The following is a 17,361-nucleotide window of genomic DNA, read 5'->3' as shown; positions in this document are numbered from 1 at the left end:
TCCTTTGGTTATTTTTGGACTTTTTTCATTTATTTGATAATTTGTAGATGGTGTCTGAATGTATTCTTTCCATCTCTTCGGTTTGTCTTCAGTACCTATATAATTTTCTTCTGAAGCTATTTCCTTGTGGCATTTTTATAATCAACTATTTTCAATGGGAAATAAGCCACAATTTTACCAAAAAATGATTTTATTAACGTTTCGAAGCCCGAAACGGGTTTCGTTGTCAAAATACAATATACTACAATTTTTTTTGACAACGAAACCCGATTTGGGCTTTGAAACGTCCATAAAATCATTTTTTTGGTAAAATTGTGGCTTATTTCCCATTGAAAATAGTTGATTACCTATATAATTATTTCGTTATTATTATTTTTTCTTAATTGTTGTTGCTTGTTTCTTTATATGTCTACCTGTCATTTCTTTCATTTTTTTAGTTTAGTATTCATAAATATTAACTTAAATTGCAATATTATTGCACGCTGCAAGTTTTCAGAGCGTGACATTCACGTGTTTCCCCGCAAAGCTTAATCCTAAATCTAATTAAACAATCAACAAATTGAGCAGAAATATTTACCGTAAACTTCTGTATCCTAATCTTTTATTTACCTGGTAAACACAGTATACGATATAATTATATACAAAACCTACGATTAAACGTACTATTTGTAAGGTACAACAACAATTTTTGTTGCGCTATAAAATTGTTGTTTTTGACTCAACTATCGAATTAAGAGATCATTTTGAAATTCTACGTAATCATTTCTATTTCGCAAAATCAGAAGGACAAATTGTTATGCTATACTATAATCTTGAATAAGACACATTTCTTTAATTTATTAAAAACTTTATAAGAGGATCACCATTACCGCTATCTTTGTGTTTATAGCTATGTCTTAGTCTCTTCTCTTCTTTGTCAATCATTTTCCATCCATTCCTGAATCTTGACCTTGCGCCAATATTATCCACCGTTTGCATGCCACTGCTCTTATGTCATCTACTATCTCTTTTCAGGCCTTACCATGCTTATTGCCGCCTCTCCTCCGTTCTAGGATTATCCTGTATCCAACATTTTTTATGCATTTTAAGCTTTCTACAGGGATTTAGTCTGGACCATACTGTTTTGCCATTTTGCTGTTTTTGAACATAAATCCACAAAGGAACCCAGTCAGAATTTTTTTCATTCAGAAGAGACGTTACAACATGGACTGACTATAACAAAATATTCTTTAGAGAAATGATGATGAAAACTAAGACTTCTTCTGAAGTATTATTGGCTTTTGACGAGAAATATAATAATTATTAGTACAGTAGAGAGTCGATAATTCGAACTAATTGGTACAGGGGTAGTTCGGATTATCAAATTGTTCGGATTATCGAACATATGTTCAAAATACATACAAAGCTCATAAACATAGTACATAATATGTGCATGTACATATATGCACATACGTTTTAGTTACAAGGAATAAAACACCTGCATAATAAACAAATATATAGGGTGAGGCAGATAACTGGCCTATTAGAAATATCTCGAGAACTAAAGGTAACAGAATCATGAAAATTGGAACAAAGGGGTTTTGAGGAATGATCTATTAAATGAAAATATTTTCATCTCTTTGCAACTTCCGGTTATACCGGAAGTTGCTTATAACTTGGTTTTTTTACATGAGACACCCTGTATATTTTTACATTTTTCCTCAATATCTTCTTTCTTAAAATATGAGATTTTGTAATACTATACAGGGTATTTTAAAAGATATTTACCTTTTTTTTATTAATTTAGTAGCAACATTCACACCCTGTAGAATTGTAATAGTTTGACATTAAAAACTCTGCTTACGTTCAAGTGATTTCTAATATAGTCTATTATTGTTAAGAATTATTAGTATAGCTTATTTTGAAATTTTAGTATACAGGGTTGGTCGAAACTCGGAATGAATATTTTCTGAGTTTTCTTAAATAGAACACCCTGTATTGTAATGAAATGGTATTTCATAGTACTTTTTTATTTTATAAGTATTCCCTATACCTAACTGCTTTAATTTGTGAGTTATTGGTGATTAAAGCTAAACATTAATTGCAACAAAAAATACGTAAAATTTTATTAGGTTGGCCGTGAAAATATTCAATTACAAATAATTTTTCAGAAATACATACATATTAATCCAGACTGATCCTTAAAATTACCAATAATGGTTTAGCTATCAAAATACCTACGTAATTAAGATTGTTGGTGCGACTAACAATTAAGCACAAATTAAAGCAGTTAGGTACATATAGGGAATGCTTAAGAAATAAAAAAGTACCATAAAATATCATTTCATTACAATATTAAAATACAGGGTGTTCCATTTAAGAAAATTCAGAAAATACTCATTCCGAGTTTCGACCAACCCTGTATACTAAAATTAAAAATTTAGCTTAACTAATGATTCTTAACAATATAGACTATATTAAAAATCATTTTAACGTAAGTAGAGTTTTAGTTGTCAAACTACTACAATTCTACAGGGTGTGGACATTGCTACGAAATTAATAAAAAAACGTAATTATCTTTTAAAATACCCTGTATAACATTACAAATCCTCATATTTTAAGAAAGAAGACAACGAAGAAAATCCAAAAATGTAAAAATATACAGGGTGTCCTATTTAAAAAAAAACGAAGTTATAAGCAACTTCCGGTATTTGCAAAGAGATGAAAATATTTTCATTTAATAGATCATCCTTCAAAACCCCTGTATTCCAATTTTCATGATTCTGTTGCCTTTAGTTCTCGAGATATTTCTAATAGGCCAGTTATCTGCCTCACTCTGTATTGTAAGTATTTCTGCATAAACAAAACAAAAATCCGCAGTCATATTTTGCCATATTGTCATATTAAATCCAAAAATTCGGTCCGCGATCATATTTTTTAATTTTATAATTTTTTCTGCGTTCGGATTACCAGGGTTCGGATTATCGACGCTCTACTGTACATATAATATTATATGTATGTACTTATCAAAAAGTGGTTCCGCCCGGGATCGAACCGGGGACCTTCTGCGTGTAAAGCAGACGTGATAACCGCTACACTACGGAACCAGTTGAGTTGATTAAAAAGTATTTAAATAGTTACATAAACTGATTGAACATATAAATTCAATCCTTACTTAGCATTACTTTACAAAATTTTATATGAAAATCGTTTTGAGATTTAAACACAAAAAAGTTACTTATTATGTTTCAGTTCAGCTACATACAATTATTACTAATTTTAAACTGCATAGGGATTACGAACACTCGATACGAATCGTATCCGCCATGTTTTCCCATAAGGCGCTATGGTTAAACATGGCGGATACGATGCGTATCGAGTGTACGTAATCCGGGCCCTGGTCTCAAGTTCGCGCCATTTTGTAAATCGCTTTTGTTAACTGGTTCCGTAGTGTAGCGGTTATCACGTCTGCTTTACACGCAGAAGGTCCCCGGTTCGATCCCGGGCGGAACCACTCTTTGTTTTTATTGCTATATTCATGTTTAGTTTATATTATACGCTATATAAAATCATTGAGAAGACATAACCAATAATAACAAATTTATTAATATGAAAAGAGAAAGATAGACAAGAGATTAATGAAGGGGAACATAACGATAATGTCACTAAATTCAACACTAGAGGCAAAAATGTGTCAAAAACAGCTAAACTGCGACTATACGAGACAGTTATCAGATCCACAGTGTGATGTATGTCAGCGAAACGTAGATTATGAATCAGCAGGAAGAAAAGAAAGTAGAAGTCTCAGAACTCTCAGAAAAAACTTCGAAGGAATACAAACAGCGGAGAGCAGAGTATATCAATTTGTAGAAGACGAACAAATAAAGAAATAATGAGGATGTATGAAAACTAATACGTAATTACGACAAAACCGAGCCCAAAGAAAATAAAAATAAGGAAGAAGGAATGGGGACAGTAAAGCAAGACTTGTCAGAAATATGTGGTCGCTTTTGTCGCTTTTGTTAACAGGTTCCGTAGTGTAGCGGTTATCACGTCTGCTTCACACGCAGAAGGTCCCCGGTTCGATCCCGGGCGGAACCACTTTTTTCCGCAAGAAATTACAAACTTAATTAGCAAGAGTTGTTAGCGACACAAAAATCCGTTTCAACAGGAACCGTAGGAATGGATATTCGCGACATAGAAAAAGCGTACGATATAGTCGGGAAAAAGTCGTTATCCACAAGATTGACAGAGTTAGATTGCCTCATTATTTAGTCAACATATACAATGCATATTTGACTAACAGAACATTTAAAGTTTCAGCTGACCAAAAACCAAAAGATGTCCAGAATGCAAGCATTTCGGAAGCATGCAAGAATCCCCCATTGCTGTATTTTACCTCCCATTTTTTTATAAAACACTTTTATTTCAGATTTTCCCGTAGATGCAAAACAAATACAGCGCTCTACGCGAGCGATACGGCAATATATAGAAAAAAAAACAGAATTGTTGTCGAGACATTAGAACATCCTTGAGTTTGAGATTTTTAAACAAAAAAGTTACTTACAATGTTTTAGTTCAGTAACATAAAGTTACTGAATCCGCATTTCATATCAGTCTCAAGTGCGCGCCATTTTCTAAATCTCTTTTGTTAACAGGTTCCGTAGTGTAGCGGTTATCACGTCTGCTTTACACGCAGAAGGTCCCCGGTTCGATCCCGGGCGGAACCACTTTTTGTTTTTTTGTACATTAATGTTTTGTTGAAGTTAAATAAAATGAAAAAAACTAAGTTTTTAATCTAATAGTACATAAAACAACATCCAAAAATGTCATTCTGCACCCTACCAGACTGAAAACAATGGGAACCTTCTCTGGTAACACCTCCGAGGCTTCTACAATTTGCAAGCCATAACGGATGCTGAGACTAAGGAAGATGAGGGAATTTTACAATTTATAATTCACGTCCCATCTGCTCAGCGCGGTAAAGTTCCAACGAGAATGATTCCCTTCTTAAATAAAATAATTTAACACATAAATTCAAGCTTTCATCGTTTTGAATGAATTATATTATTACAATATTTTATGAGAACCTCATTTGAGTGTTATACACAAGAAAGTTACAATGTTTTAGTTCAGCAACATAAAACTACTTATGTAATTTCATAATGTCAAATCAGTCACAGGTTCGCGCCATTTTGTAAATCGCTTTTGTTAACAGGTTCCGTAGTGTAGCGGTTATCACGTCTGCTTTACACGCAGAAGGTCCCCGGTTCGATCCCGGGCGGAACCAACTTTTTTTTAGTGTTGCATATAGTAGAGGCAGAACGAAAACTTCAGTATAAAGATCAGTATAAAGATATATTCAGAAAAGATCAGTATAAGTTACGAATATAATAAGAAAACTAAAAGGAAACAGAGCACCAGGAATAGACAATATCCTTAAAATTGCACTGAAGCAGCTCCCAAAAAAAAATAATAGTGAAAATTATTTTATATCTGTGTATACATTTTGACTGAAAAATTCACATTTTCCGAATAACTGGTAACATGAAAAAAATTATCAGTAGTAATTGCACAAGAGCTCTAAAATGATCGAATTTTTCCCGAGTGACACTTTGACAGTTTTAATTTCACGACCCGAAGGGGAGTGAAATTATGTCAAAGTGTCACGACAAAAATTTTCGATAATAATTTTAGAGATCGAGTGCAATTTGTTGCGATTATTTCATGAATAAAACTGTTCAAAACCAAAATTTTATTGTAATTAATTTATGTAAGCACAAATTAGTACAATTAAACACACAGTTGTTATAAATATTTAACGGTTGAAAGTCATCACTTTTATAATTTTTAAAACATTAATTGTCATTAATGTCACAGAATGTATTTTTTCGTAGCAACGAAGGGCATCTGCCGTAATATACTTGACGACGGGATATTATCAAAAATTATCAGTTTAATTTTTATTTCTGTAGTTTTCTATTGGTCAGAATCTCCTATGAATGAAATAATCACTCTAATGAAACCAAGGAAGAACGGAAGAAAATCAGAAAGTTATAGACCAATATCTCTATTGACGGACAAGAAAATGTTTTAGTTCATCTACATAAAATTACTAAATCATCATTTCAAATAAGTTTCAAGGGCGCGCCATTTTCTAATTTTCTTTTGTTAACAGGTTCCGTAGTGTAGCGGTTATCACGTCTGCTTCACACGCAGAAGGTCCCCGGTTCGATCCCGGGCGGAACCAGGTTTTTGTTTTAGTGTTATATTAATGTTTTAATATCAGCCTCATAAAAATGACGTTGCAGGGTTCAAAAGCCGCAGTTAGAGTAGATGGAGAACTGTCTCCCCAACGTGGGGGGGTGAGACAGGGAGACGCACTTTCAACCATGCTGTTCTAGCTAATTCTTGAGGCAGTCATCAGAAAAACCAATGTAACTGGCCATATAAATACCAAAATAGTGCAAGTTACTGTATATGCAGACGATGTCGCCATTTTTAGTAGAAGCAAGACAAGACTAATGGAAACATTCAAGGAAATAGATTCTGAAGCACAAAAACAAGGGCTTAAATAAATGAAACAAAAACTAAGTATGTACCTAAATAACCAATCAAAAGAACAACTGGAATGAAAATAATATAGCAATAGACAACTATACTATTGAACGTGTGGATGCCTTCACATATTTGGGCACAGAAATCAATCAGAAGAATTCCGTAAGTAACGAAATTAATGCACGTATTTCCAGTGGAAATCGTACATACTATGCTAATAAAAGATTGATAACATCGAACTTATTAGACAAAAGAACAAAAATTACTACTTATCTACTACAGAACATTGATAAGACCCGTAGTAACCTATGGTTGTGAAACCAGGCTAATGACGAAAAAAGATGAAGCCTAACTCAGGACATTCGAGAGAAAGATACTGAGAAAAGTATATGGCCCGGTGCAAGAGGAAGACGGCACATGGAAAATCAGGAGAAACGACGAGGTTAATGAACTGAATGAAGGGTATGACATTGTAAGATTTGTGAAAAGTCAAAGACTTTCATGGCTCGGACTTGTTCAGCGATAAGAAGATACTAAAACGACAAAGATATTACAGTGGAAGCCGGTTGTAGAAGATGGTTGGATGACGTGGAAGACGACCTGAAAACCATGAATATAAGACAATAAGACAATGGAGAAAGGCACAAGAGAGATCTGAATGGACGGACATAGCCAGACAGACGAAGACCCATCCAGAGTTATGATGCTAAAAGAAGAATAATAAGATTATATTAATGTTTAGTTTGTATTATATGGTATTTTAGGTACGTGTACACGTACAGGGATAAATCCGACTAGAGGATGTGATATCGTGTGGTTCAATATCACATTAGAAACAGTTATTGGACCTTTCTACATTAATACCACAAGCACTATATCGTCGCTCATTTGCAAAACGGTGCCAAGTTACATTTTATTCAAATGAGGAGTTATGGGGAAAAATGAGGGGTTATGGTACGAAGGTTCTACCTATTCTGTAAAAAGGGGTCAAGTGTATTACTTACTGTTGTTGAGATACTCTCATAATTTTTTGGTGCCAAGTTCCACTTAGTAAAAATATAAAAATGTTACTTGGCCCCTTTTTGCAAATCAGCGACGATATAATATAACAAAATCATCCAGATCCTTGCATACATCGGCGATGTAGATGTAGATATTATTGGCAGAATATAAACTTGTGGAAGCATATAAAGTACTAGAAATGGCAGCGCGGGAATCAACGATGCAGCCAATACAGAAGGAGTGCTGCAAAAAGAACAAGCACAAATAGATGTGTCAATGATTTCGTTTTTCTGGGCTTACTAGTCAACAGCCAAAAGACGTTACCATGGAAATAAAACTGCAAATAGACGCTATTATTATTGGCCACAACTTAAGGATGAACCCTGGGAACCACGCCCGAATATCTTTGTTCCAAAATCTAGTAGGAAGACAACTAGAGACTAGAGAGAGAAGAACCTATAGTCCGTCCCACTTTGACTTTACAGTATAGGGAACATAGGCAATGCAGTCCTTATGAGAGTTTTTACCGCGGTGATGCCGATTTTATCAAAAAGAATTCGAACATTAGAGACATTAAATTAACACTCTTTTAGAAAGGCAATGTATAATTTTAATATTCATATGCGTAATAACTATAGTATGTATATCAAATAAACTTAAACGCATACGAATCCTAAAATTGTAGATTGTCTTTCTAGAACACTTTTAATTTAATATCTCTAATGTTCGATTACAAATTCTTTTTGATAAGATCGGCATCACAGCGCTAGAAACTCTCATAAGGACTGCACTGCCTATGTTCCTTATACTGTAAAGTCAAGGTGGGACGGACTATAGACTAAGATATCTTGACGAAGTGGAAGATGATGTCAAAACAGTTGGTATTAGAGGACGGAGAAGAAAGGCATTTGATAAGGACGAATGGAAGGACCTTCTGAAGCGGCTACGAAGGGCTGTAAAGCCATTATGATAATGATTGTGTCATATGCTTATACCTTTATCATTTTACAAAGTAAGTTCGAGATATCCAGGCAATGAAAAGTAATATAAAGCTACAACATAAATTCACAAATGGATGGATTTTGAATGTGTATTAACTTTACATATATTATGTACTAAGATCATTTTTGAAGTTATACTTCTTTAGGCACGAGGGTGTAACGGGTAGTTCTTTCAGGACGACAGACTCAGTAAAACACAGGTTGAAAACAAAGCAAATCTATTAATTCTAAATTATAAACAATATAACGCAAAATAATAATTTAATATTCTATCTCGTCCCAGCGAAGTCTTCAAATATATTATATCTATCGGGGGTTCGCTCACTACGCTTGCCTCCGTTGAATTACAAGTCGCACATTACCTCACCTCGGTACACCGTGAGTCTCGTCTCGAGTTGGCCTGCCTGAGTTTACGAAGCACCTCACGAACGGTGCACGTCGCGACTCAGGTCGGCCGGCCTCGCTCACTTCGCTTGGCTGGTTATGGAGCCCAGAACGGTCGTTCAGGACATCAGGACTGACGGATCGTCGCTTGCGATGCTCTTAAATATCCCTCTGGCGGCGTTGGTTCGGAGAGGTGGAACTTAGTGGGGGCACCTGCGCGATTTGAGAGAATCGCACGGTTCCGAGTGTCGATGCTTGTTCGGTGCGTCAGCCTATCATTACAAGGGCGAATTTTTACATTCACTGGCGCATGCGCACACCGACGCTATCTTATTAGTCGCTCAAACGTTATACGGGATCTTATTGGGTGTTAAAATCGTCTGTCAATAATTGTTGGATATTATGGATAAACAAATATTGTGTATATTAGTTTTTATTGTTGTGATGGCAGAGAAAAAAGCAACTTTATAATTGTAGTGACTTTTTAAATAGTTTTTAAAAGCGACAGGTACGTAATAATTGTAAATGTTTCAGGATCCTAATAAAAAATTACATAGGTACCTACCCATTTGGAAAATTTAAAATGAACATACCAAAATAGCATGTAATGCTTTGATTTACATAATTTGATTACCATCAAAATTTCTGTCAATATTCACCTAATATATTGGTTTCTTACTCTATGTTTTGTTGTATTTTAATATTTCAATATTCTACAAAAATCAAAATAATTTGGTTAAATTCAGAACTGTCAAAAGTTTAAACCGTTTAGTTCGTCGATCTTCCCACATAATGCATGTGCTTCCGTGGGTAAAAGTGTAAGATGAATGAATTCCAATACTAACTGCGCAAACATAAGCGGGTTCGAACCCCAATAGAAACTTTTATTTTCTTATTTTTTTTATACATTTTATGATTGTAAGTATATTTACTTGTCGCCCTTCAGGCACTAAGTACCCTTCAGGTAGGTCAAATGGACCATAGCCGCGGAATGTGAGCATCAAGGTCACGTACCGACAGACGTGGGCTTGATGGCCACACCTTTCGGGCGCTCAGCCGTCGAGGAGAACAAAATTTATTTTGCCAATTCGCCGGCTGAGTGACCGAGCACACACGGTCTGGACAGCAAGACACCGATTTAGATTGGTGCCTTGATGTCCGGAACACATTTTTTTTTTAGGACACAAGTCCAAAGTAAAGTAAAAAATTAACTTAGTCATTAATAGGGAGAAAAGCTCTTCATTCCTAAAACCAGGTGGCTTAACCACATGAAGTAATACAAAGGATGTCCCATTACCCAGGGCATCCAAAGTAACATTAAGATCAACGCCTCCCCATTCGGTATGTCCTTCGATGGGGAGGGGTGGAGTTATAGCTTGGGGGTCAGATAGGTACCACTCCATTACGGGGTGTGACCGGTTTGATCTTCGGACATGTGGGTTCCACTTTTTCATTGGAACACACATGTTCCCCGGGGCTGGGGTTGATACGAGCATGTGTGTGTGTGTGTGAGTATATTTATTATATAATTTTTTTTCAGAAAATACGTATTTAGTTAAAATTTTTTCCGACAATAATTATTGTTCAGAAATCATTTGTGGCATTTTTCAATGTGTTTGTGTGTGTTTTATTCTTTTAGGTTTTTAATTTTTGGTACTGTTTTAATAAAAATTTTTGAAAAGTAGTAAGTATTAAAATTAGTTTAATATTTAAATAAAATATAAATAAACTGTTTAAAGTATATTAATTTCGTTGAAATCAAATTATAATAGAAGTATAACTTCTTACGTGCGTACAAAGTACACACACATTTTTTCTTTTATTAAAAACTATTTAAATGTGTCCAAACATTTTGACATGAATTGGATATTGTTATTAAAATATTGATTAACAAGAGGTCCCGTAGTGTAGTGGTTATCACGTCTGCTTCACACGCAGAAGGTCCCCGGTTCGATCCCGGGCGGAACCAAACTTTTTAACCAGGGTAATCTCAATACAAATAACAGCCTGTAAGTTTTCTAAGCGACTCAACAATATCAAATAAGATTGTCAAATATTATTGATCTCATCCTAACAATTTTCGAGTAACAGTTCAATTATTCAAAATAAATCTAATTGCATAAAACCAATTATACAAAAACATTAATTATTATGACATGAAAATAAAAAAAGTGGTTCCGCCCGGGATCGAACCGGGGACCTTCTGCGTGTAAAGCAGACGTGATAACCGCTACACTACGGAACCTGTTAACAAACTGATTCTATCGAATACCGCGATCTAAAAATGCGATTTAAAAATTATAGAATCCATAATTTTATGTAGCCGAAATAAAATACCCTTGTTACTTCCTTGCATTTAAATCTAGAACGACTTCTCATCTTAAAAAATTACAATGTAAAAGATATGTAAGTCTTAATTATGTTGTGTGTTATCATCCAAACATTGATAAACCAACTGGTTCCGTAGTGTAGCGGTTATCACGTCTGCTTTACACGCAGAAGGTCCCCGGTTCGATCCCGGGCGGAACCACTTTTTGTTACACAATGACAAAACATAACAATGTCAATTACAATTATTATGAAACGATGACTGAGGGAGAACGGCAGTAAAAATCAGCAGATCTACGTAAAAAACTATCAGATCAGCAAATTATTTGCTACTTATCAGCTACAGTTGTACCATTTAATATTGCAAAACAAAGTATTGTTCGATGGTGAATGTGTAAAAACTTTATGTTATAAGTATGTGACATTTTGTGTTCAGAAAAGAGAAGGAAGTGTTTTACAAAAGAGTCAGTTTGTCTCAAAAACAATTATTTTACACACTAGTCTCAAATCTCTCTCAACTTCGCGCCATTTTGTAAACTTCTTTTGTTAACTGGTTCCGTAGTGTAGCGGTTATCACGTCTGCTTTACACGCAGAAGGTCCCCGGTTCGATCCCGGGCGGAACCAACTTTTTATTTAAAAATTTACTGCTCTTTCGCGTGTGAAATAAACAGTGATAAAAAAATTTAAGCAAAATAGATAGCACGTCCATTTTCACGAATTCTTGATTAATTTTCTGCCAAACACCCTTCCAATTATTTGAAATAAGCTCAAATGATGTCTTTTGAAAAGAAATTTTAATATTATTAAGTGGGTCAAAATACCTATACGAGATAAAAAAGGAAAAACTAATATTTAAAATAACGTTAGATAAAGTAGTACAGGATCTGAAAGAAAAAGGTTTGGAGAATTGGAGACCACAAACTAAGGATCGCAGATTTCCTGGTTATATTGGCATAAAAGGACTACGTTAGCCTTAAATTTCAAGCAGATTTCTGGTATGTCAATTTGTTTCTCACTGTTTTCTACATAATTTTTATTTTTATCCCCTATTTTTGTTCTTAATATGGTTTTGGAGCTATTTTTTTGTGGAATTTTGCATATACTATTTTTAGTGGGAATAAATCACAATTTCAGTTGGAATTGTTTTTTTTTGGCATTTCAAACAGGTCCGCCGCTACCATGTGTGCAAAGTGTGCATCGCACACAGGCGGCCAACAATAGGGGCGGCCAAAAGCAGGCCACTGATGATACTACTTTTTTTAAAACGCAAATAAGTTCAAATAATTAAATAGTAATGTTTCAGATAATTCTAATTCTAAAGTCTAATATTCCAAACAATAATTATTATTATTATTACCTGATAATACTAAAATGCGCTTCATTTAACATTTATAGTGCTTTTTTCGCGAATCTAAATATTTTTCTATTATATTAGATTGTAGCCCAGATATAACGCACGTAGAACAAATAAATAACAATAAATTATTGTAGTAAGATGTGTTTCAACTTCAACGCCAGTTCGGATATTTTTTCTTCTGAAACTGACGTAACTGGACAAGGTCTCTTTGAATTTATAGAGAATAAACTTGAAGAATTAAATATAAATATTATGGATAATATGCATGGACAGGGTTACGATAATGGAGCCAATATGCGTGGTAGATACATTGGATTGCAGAAAATCCTCGAGAGAAATATCCTCGATCATTTTTTATTCCCTTTTCTGTATATAGTCTAAATCTGGTGGTGAATGATGCAGTAAAATTAAGTTTTGAGTGGGTGGAAATTTTTAATACTGTGGGTACAGGAACTATATGTATTTTTTTCTTCTTCGAATATTTGAAGCACCTTCCAAAGTGGACATTAAAAGCATTGTTGGACATGCGATGGGAGAGTCTGATCGATGTAATCGCACCATTAAAAACCCAGATAAGTAAAATATATGATGCTTTAGAAGAATTGCAAAATGATAACAAAAGGAATATGAATTTGGAAATTCAATGGATAAACATATTCAATTGTGACAAAGTGTATAAAGCCCTTACAGACATAAACAGCTCGGAGACTGACATTAGTGCAACCGATTTATATGAAGAAATTAAAGCTATTCAACCATATGTTACCGCAGAAAAACGTCCTGGTAATATTCTTGAATACATTTACGAAATAATATTATATCAACATTTCCAAACTTAACTATAATCGTACGTATATTCCTAACTCTACCCTTCACTGTAGCTAAGGGTGAGCGCTCGTTTCAAAACTTAAAATTATTAAAAATTATTTGCGATTGTCAATGAAGCAAGATAGACTTTCTGCTTTAGCAATGTTATCTATCGAACATGAAGGGTGTGCGACATTGGATATTAAAAACAAAGACATTGTCAAAATTTTTCCCGAAACGGAAGCCAGAAAAGTTTGTTTTTAGTTTCTTTATGTGTTTATGTTATATTATTCACGGTTTATTTTAATTAAATGGAAGTTTAAATTGGGATATACAATATACATACATATAATGGGCGTTGGATCATGGATATTACTCAAATTGTTCAAGTATTTATCTATTTACAACTTATTATTGTTATGCATCTTCTGTACATTTCTTTAAATACTAGTATGTACATATTTCTAAAGTGTTGGAAGGGGGACGGCCAATATTAAGTTGCACACGGGCGGCCAACATCTCAGCGGCGGCCCTGATTTCAAGTAACCATATTACCAACTAACAAAACAAAAACTGCATTTGGGTACTTTGTTCCGATGTCCTGAAGGGCACTAAGGATTATCTGAAAGAAGAAGAAGAAGTACTTTGTATTTTCAGAAGGAGGGTTTCCTAAGTTGAAATCAATATGTCAAAATAAACGTATCATCAAACAAATTAACCAAATTTTGGCTTATTCCCTTCTCCCTTCAAAGATAGGAAGTTTTTAAATGAAGACACAATAATAATAATTCATAATGTAAATACAAAATTATTATCTATAATAATATATTATGTATTAATTTGAATTTTACATAATATATTTAATGACGCACGGGTGAAGACTCGTGGACTCAACTGATGTAGGTATGTAATTTAAATTTTAAATGTGTTAAAATCAAATCTATGTCAGCCACTTCATAAACTGTAACGAATTTTTGAAACAGATTTGTATACGGTTCCGTAGTGTAGCGGTTATCACGTCTGCTTTACACGCAGAAGGTCCCCGGTTCGATCCCGGGCGGAACCACTTTTTTGTTTATTGTTCTTTTAATAAATTTCATAATATTCCGAACTTCCGAACTGAATTTCATAGACTAAAATGAAAATCCAGGAAATCAGTCTGTATTCCTATTTCAAACATATAATTGTCTATAGTTTCTCGTTTTATTCAAATTTCAACACGTTAGATTTTATTATAGAGCAGACATCGTCTCTGATAACCTACACAACATACATAATTACCTTTTGTGTACACTGCAGCATTTTTGTATGTATTGTAACACACGCCCATTACCATTAGCAATTTGCCAAAATTATTTGAAGGTTATTACCAAACCGTAATTGCAGCACTTATAAATGCCATAAACGAAAATTTCGCTATTCGCACCCATTATGTCCTGTATATTATTTATTTAAATAATAATGATGACTGTCCTTGTAAATTTAAAAATTATTAAAAATAAAAATTAGGTACAAAACAAGCAATTGCAGTCGTTTAGCAAATAAATAAAATAAATGTAATAATCGTGACGCAAAATAGTTATTTAAACGGGACTACAGAGACGGGTTACGGTAATGTTAGATTAAGAAGAAAATGTTAATATTTGAAACACATGACAAAGTCGAAGTTATCTCAAAATTCCAAACTAGCAGATATACTCATACAGAGAGGATTATGGATTATGGATGTTCCCTTAGTCACATAGTCACTTAGTAAATTTACATAACTTCTTCTCACTCGATTACGTTTATTATGTACCAGTTAGTACCAGATTGTTAGCAACTCGGGTATGGGTTACCCCTAGAGTTTGATGCTTCTGTTTGGAGATACCATTACCTGTAGGACATTACCATTTTCCGGTAGGACTTAACCCACCAAAGCAGCCAACTAGGGGTCGACAAGACAAGAATTCTTGTCTTGACAACAACTTCTTGTCTTGTCTTAAGAAAAAATCAAGAAATTTAAAAAATCTTGTCTTGACGTTTTCTTGACATCTTATATCTTGTCTTGGCTCAAGAAATTTCAAGATCTTGAAATTTCTTGATTACCCGGTAGGGTAATTTTTTTGAATTTTTTTTTTGATATTCAAAAAACGAAAAATTTTCAAATTGATTTTTCTAGAAAACGGTGTATCCTATCGACGTAAAGTAAGAGTACCGTTTGGTACTATAATACCTTACATTTTAATAATCCAGACTACTCAAGAATGCTTAGAAATTAAAAACAAAAAAGTTATGCGATAATCAGAGCCGGATTTAAGGCAGTGGGTGCCCCTGGGCAGAATTGGTGTGGGGACCCTACCTCCTACCATTAAAAAAATGTTGATCTACTTTTATAAATATATAAATATATTTTTAAATAATAAAAAGTACAAAAGCTGTAACTTGTTACTGAGCCAACTAGCTTTGTTGCGCCAAGAGGATTTTCCTGAGGACTGTGGGACTCCTGTAGGACTGTAGGATCTTCCTAAGGACTTTTCATAAAGGACTATTTGCCCCTTTTAACAACCGGCTGTTGTAGCTAAGTTTGTTTTGTTTACCTTTTTATATACTTTTGGTTCATATATATTTTCGTACAGTGTAAACTTATTGTATGCATACGATAAAGTAGAGTACATATTTTCGTGATAGATAGGGTTTTAGGTCGTTGTTTTTTTTTCTTTGATTCAATATAAGTAGTAGTTTGTTCAAATAAATAAAATCAGGTATTGTTTAATAATCATTATAAATAATTATATCTTAAAATCTAATAGGGAATCGGGTTGTAAAAATTTCGTCGAGGGTTTTAAATAGGGAAGGTGTCTGGTAGGTTTGGTTTTTAAATAGAATATAAAGAGTCACTGACCAACTCATTTATATAGACCCTTTTGCTATTCCAACGGACTTTGTTTTTGGATTTTGTGATTAATACCTTTGCTTAGCGCAGTGTGTAGTGGATATTTGCATAGTAGCGACTTTTTGGTCCTGTTTTACCTTTACCTCACCCACTACCACTGTTATTGTGTTTATAGAGTTATATGTAAACTGTTAAGATATACATAACATATTTATTATTAATATATTTGTAAGTATTAAAGTTGGTGTTTCATTTCTGTCTGTATCACCAGTATATAATATAGCAAGACAAGGTTAGTATTTAGTATTTTGTATTTCAGGTGGCTGTTTCCAGTGTCATTTAGTTCCTGTCGTTCGTTACTTAAAAAAATCTCGAGCTGTTCAAATTCTGGGCCCAAAAATGAGTCTTTTTTTCTTTTTCGCTACAGTAAAGTAGAGTAAGCTTTCAAATATAGGATCCAGGAAATTGAGCTGTCCGAGTTGGCGCCCATTTTCTTCTCTCTTTATCGTTCCTTTTATTTCGATCTATCTCCAGGGGTCTTACCTAGTTGTATTAAGTTTTTGTATTAACAGGTCTCATTTTCTTCCTAATTACTATCATTTCATTATCAAATCTTTCCTTTTTATATCTCTAAAGCCAATATTCGGTGTATTGAAGCTAGCCCGAATACTCACTTGAGATTTAGTGTCTCTCTACCCTTTTGATTTTTCCTTCTGAGCTAAGCCACTCTTCATTTTTGTCTTAAATCTCTTCTCTCCTATTGTCTACATATTTCGTCATTCTTTTCTTTAAAAATCTCTATACCCAGACTATAGAGGTTTCAGCTCGTCGCACATCCTTTTTTTTTGGAATATCGACCTGCAGTTATCGTCCATGTTTTTTTGCATATTTACTGAAAACAGCAGTTAACAGGTTAGCATTTGTTGAGTGGTACAGTGGATGGGCAAAAGATGACACCAATTTTCACCGATTTATTCTCTGGTCGGATAAAGGACAATTCAAATTCAAATTCAACAGCCGAATTAGCCGCAAAAAATGTGTATACTGGCATCTGATGTACCTCAGGTCG

General features: G+C 34.0%; 1 protein-coding gene and 11 non-coding genes across 17 annotated transcripts in view; 9 read left to right on the top strand and 3 right to left on the bottom strand.

Annotated features, from left to right (window-relative positions):
• The window catches only part of LOC126880616 (NAD(+) hydrolase sarm1), a 496,620-nt gene that overhangs the window by 290,460 nt on the left and 188,799 nt on the right, over window positions 1–17,361 (bottom strand). The window lies entirely within an intron of this gene.
• Window positions 3,014–3,086, bottom strand: Trnav-uac (transfer RNA valine (anticodon UAC)). The gene has a single exon. It is a non-coding gene; the product is annotated as a tRNA-Val (tRNA).
• Window positions 3,421–3,493, top strand: Trnav-uac (transfer RNA valine (anticodon UAC)). Its single transcript has one exon. It is a non-coding gene; the product is annotated as a tRNA-Val (tRNA).
• On the top strand, window positions 4,008–4,080 carry Trnav-cac (transfer RNA valine (anticodon CAC)). The gene has a single exon. It is a non-coding gene; the product is annotated as a tRNA-Val (tRNA).
• On the top strand, window positions 4,637–4,709 carry Trnav-uac (transfer RNA valine (anticodon UAC)). Its single transcript has one exon. It is a non-coding gene; the product is annotated as a tRNA-Val (tRNA).
• Window positions 5,197–5,269, top strand: Trnav-uac (transfer RNA valine (anticodon UAC)). The gene has a single exon. It is a non-coding gene; the product is annotated as a tRNA-Val (tRNA).
• Window positions 6,157–6,229, top strand: Trnav-cac (transfer RNA valine (anticodon CAC)). The gene has a single exon. It is a non-coding gene; the product is annotated as a tRNA-Val (tRNA).
• On the top strand, window positions 10,821–10,893 carry Trnav-cac (transfer RNA valine (anticodon CAC)). Its single transcript has one exon. It is a non-coding gene; the product is annotated as a tRNA-Val (tRNA).
• On the bottom strand, window positions 11,097–11,169 carry Trnav-uac (transfer RNA valine (anticodon UAC)). Its single transcript has one exon. It is a non-coding gene; the product is annotated as a tRNA-Val (tRNA).
• On the top strand, window positions 11,382–11,454 carry Trnav-uac (transfer RNA valine (anticodon UAC)). Its single transcript has one exon. It is a non-coding gene; the product is annotated as a tRNA-Val (tRNA).
• On the top strand, window positions 11,805–11,877 carry Trnav-uac (transfer RNA valine (anticodon UAC)). Its single transcript has one exon. It is a non-coding gene; the product is annotated as a tRNA-Val (tRNA).
• On the top strand, window positions 14,411–14,483 carry Trnav-uac (transfer RNA valine (anticodon UAC)). Its single transcript has one exon. It is a non-coding gene; the product is annotated as a tRNA-Val (tRNA).

This window comes from Diabrotica virgifera, chromosome 2 (assembly GCF_917563875.1).
Source record: "Diabrotica virgifera virgifera chromosome 2, PGI_DIABVI_V3a".
Classification (NCBI taxonomy): domain Eukaryota; kingdom Metazoa; phylum Arthropoda; class Insecta; order Coleoptera; family Chrysomelidae; genus Diabrotica; species Diabrotica virgifera.
The sequence above is the reverse complement of the archived record's forward strand: the minus strand, read 5'-3'. Positions and strand labels throughout refer to the sequence as shown.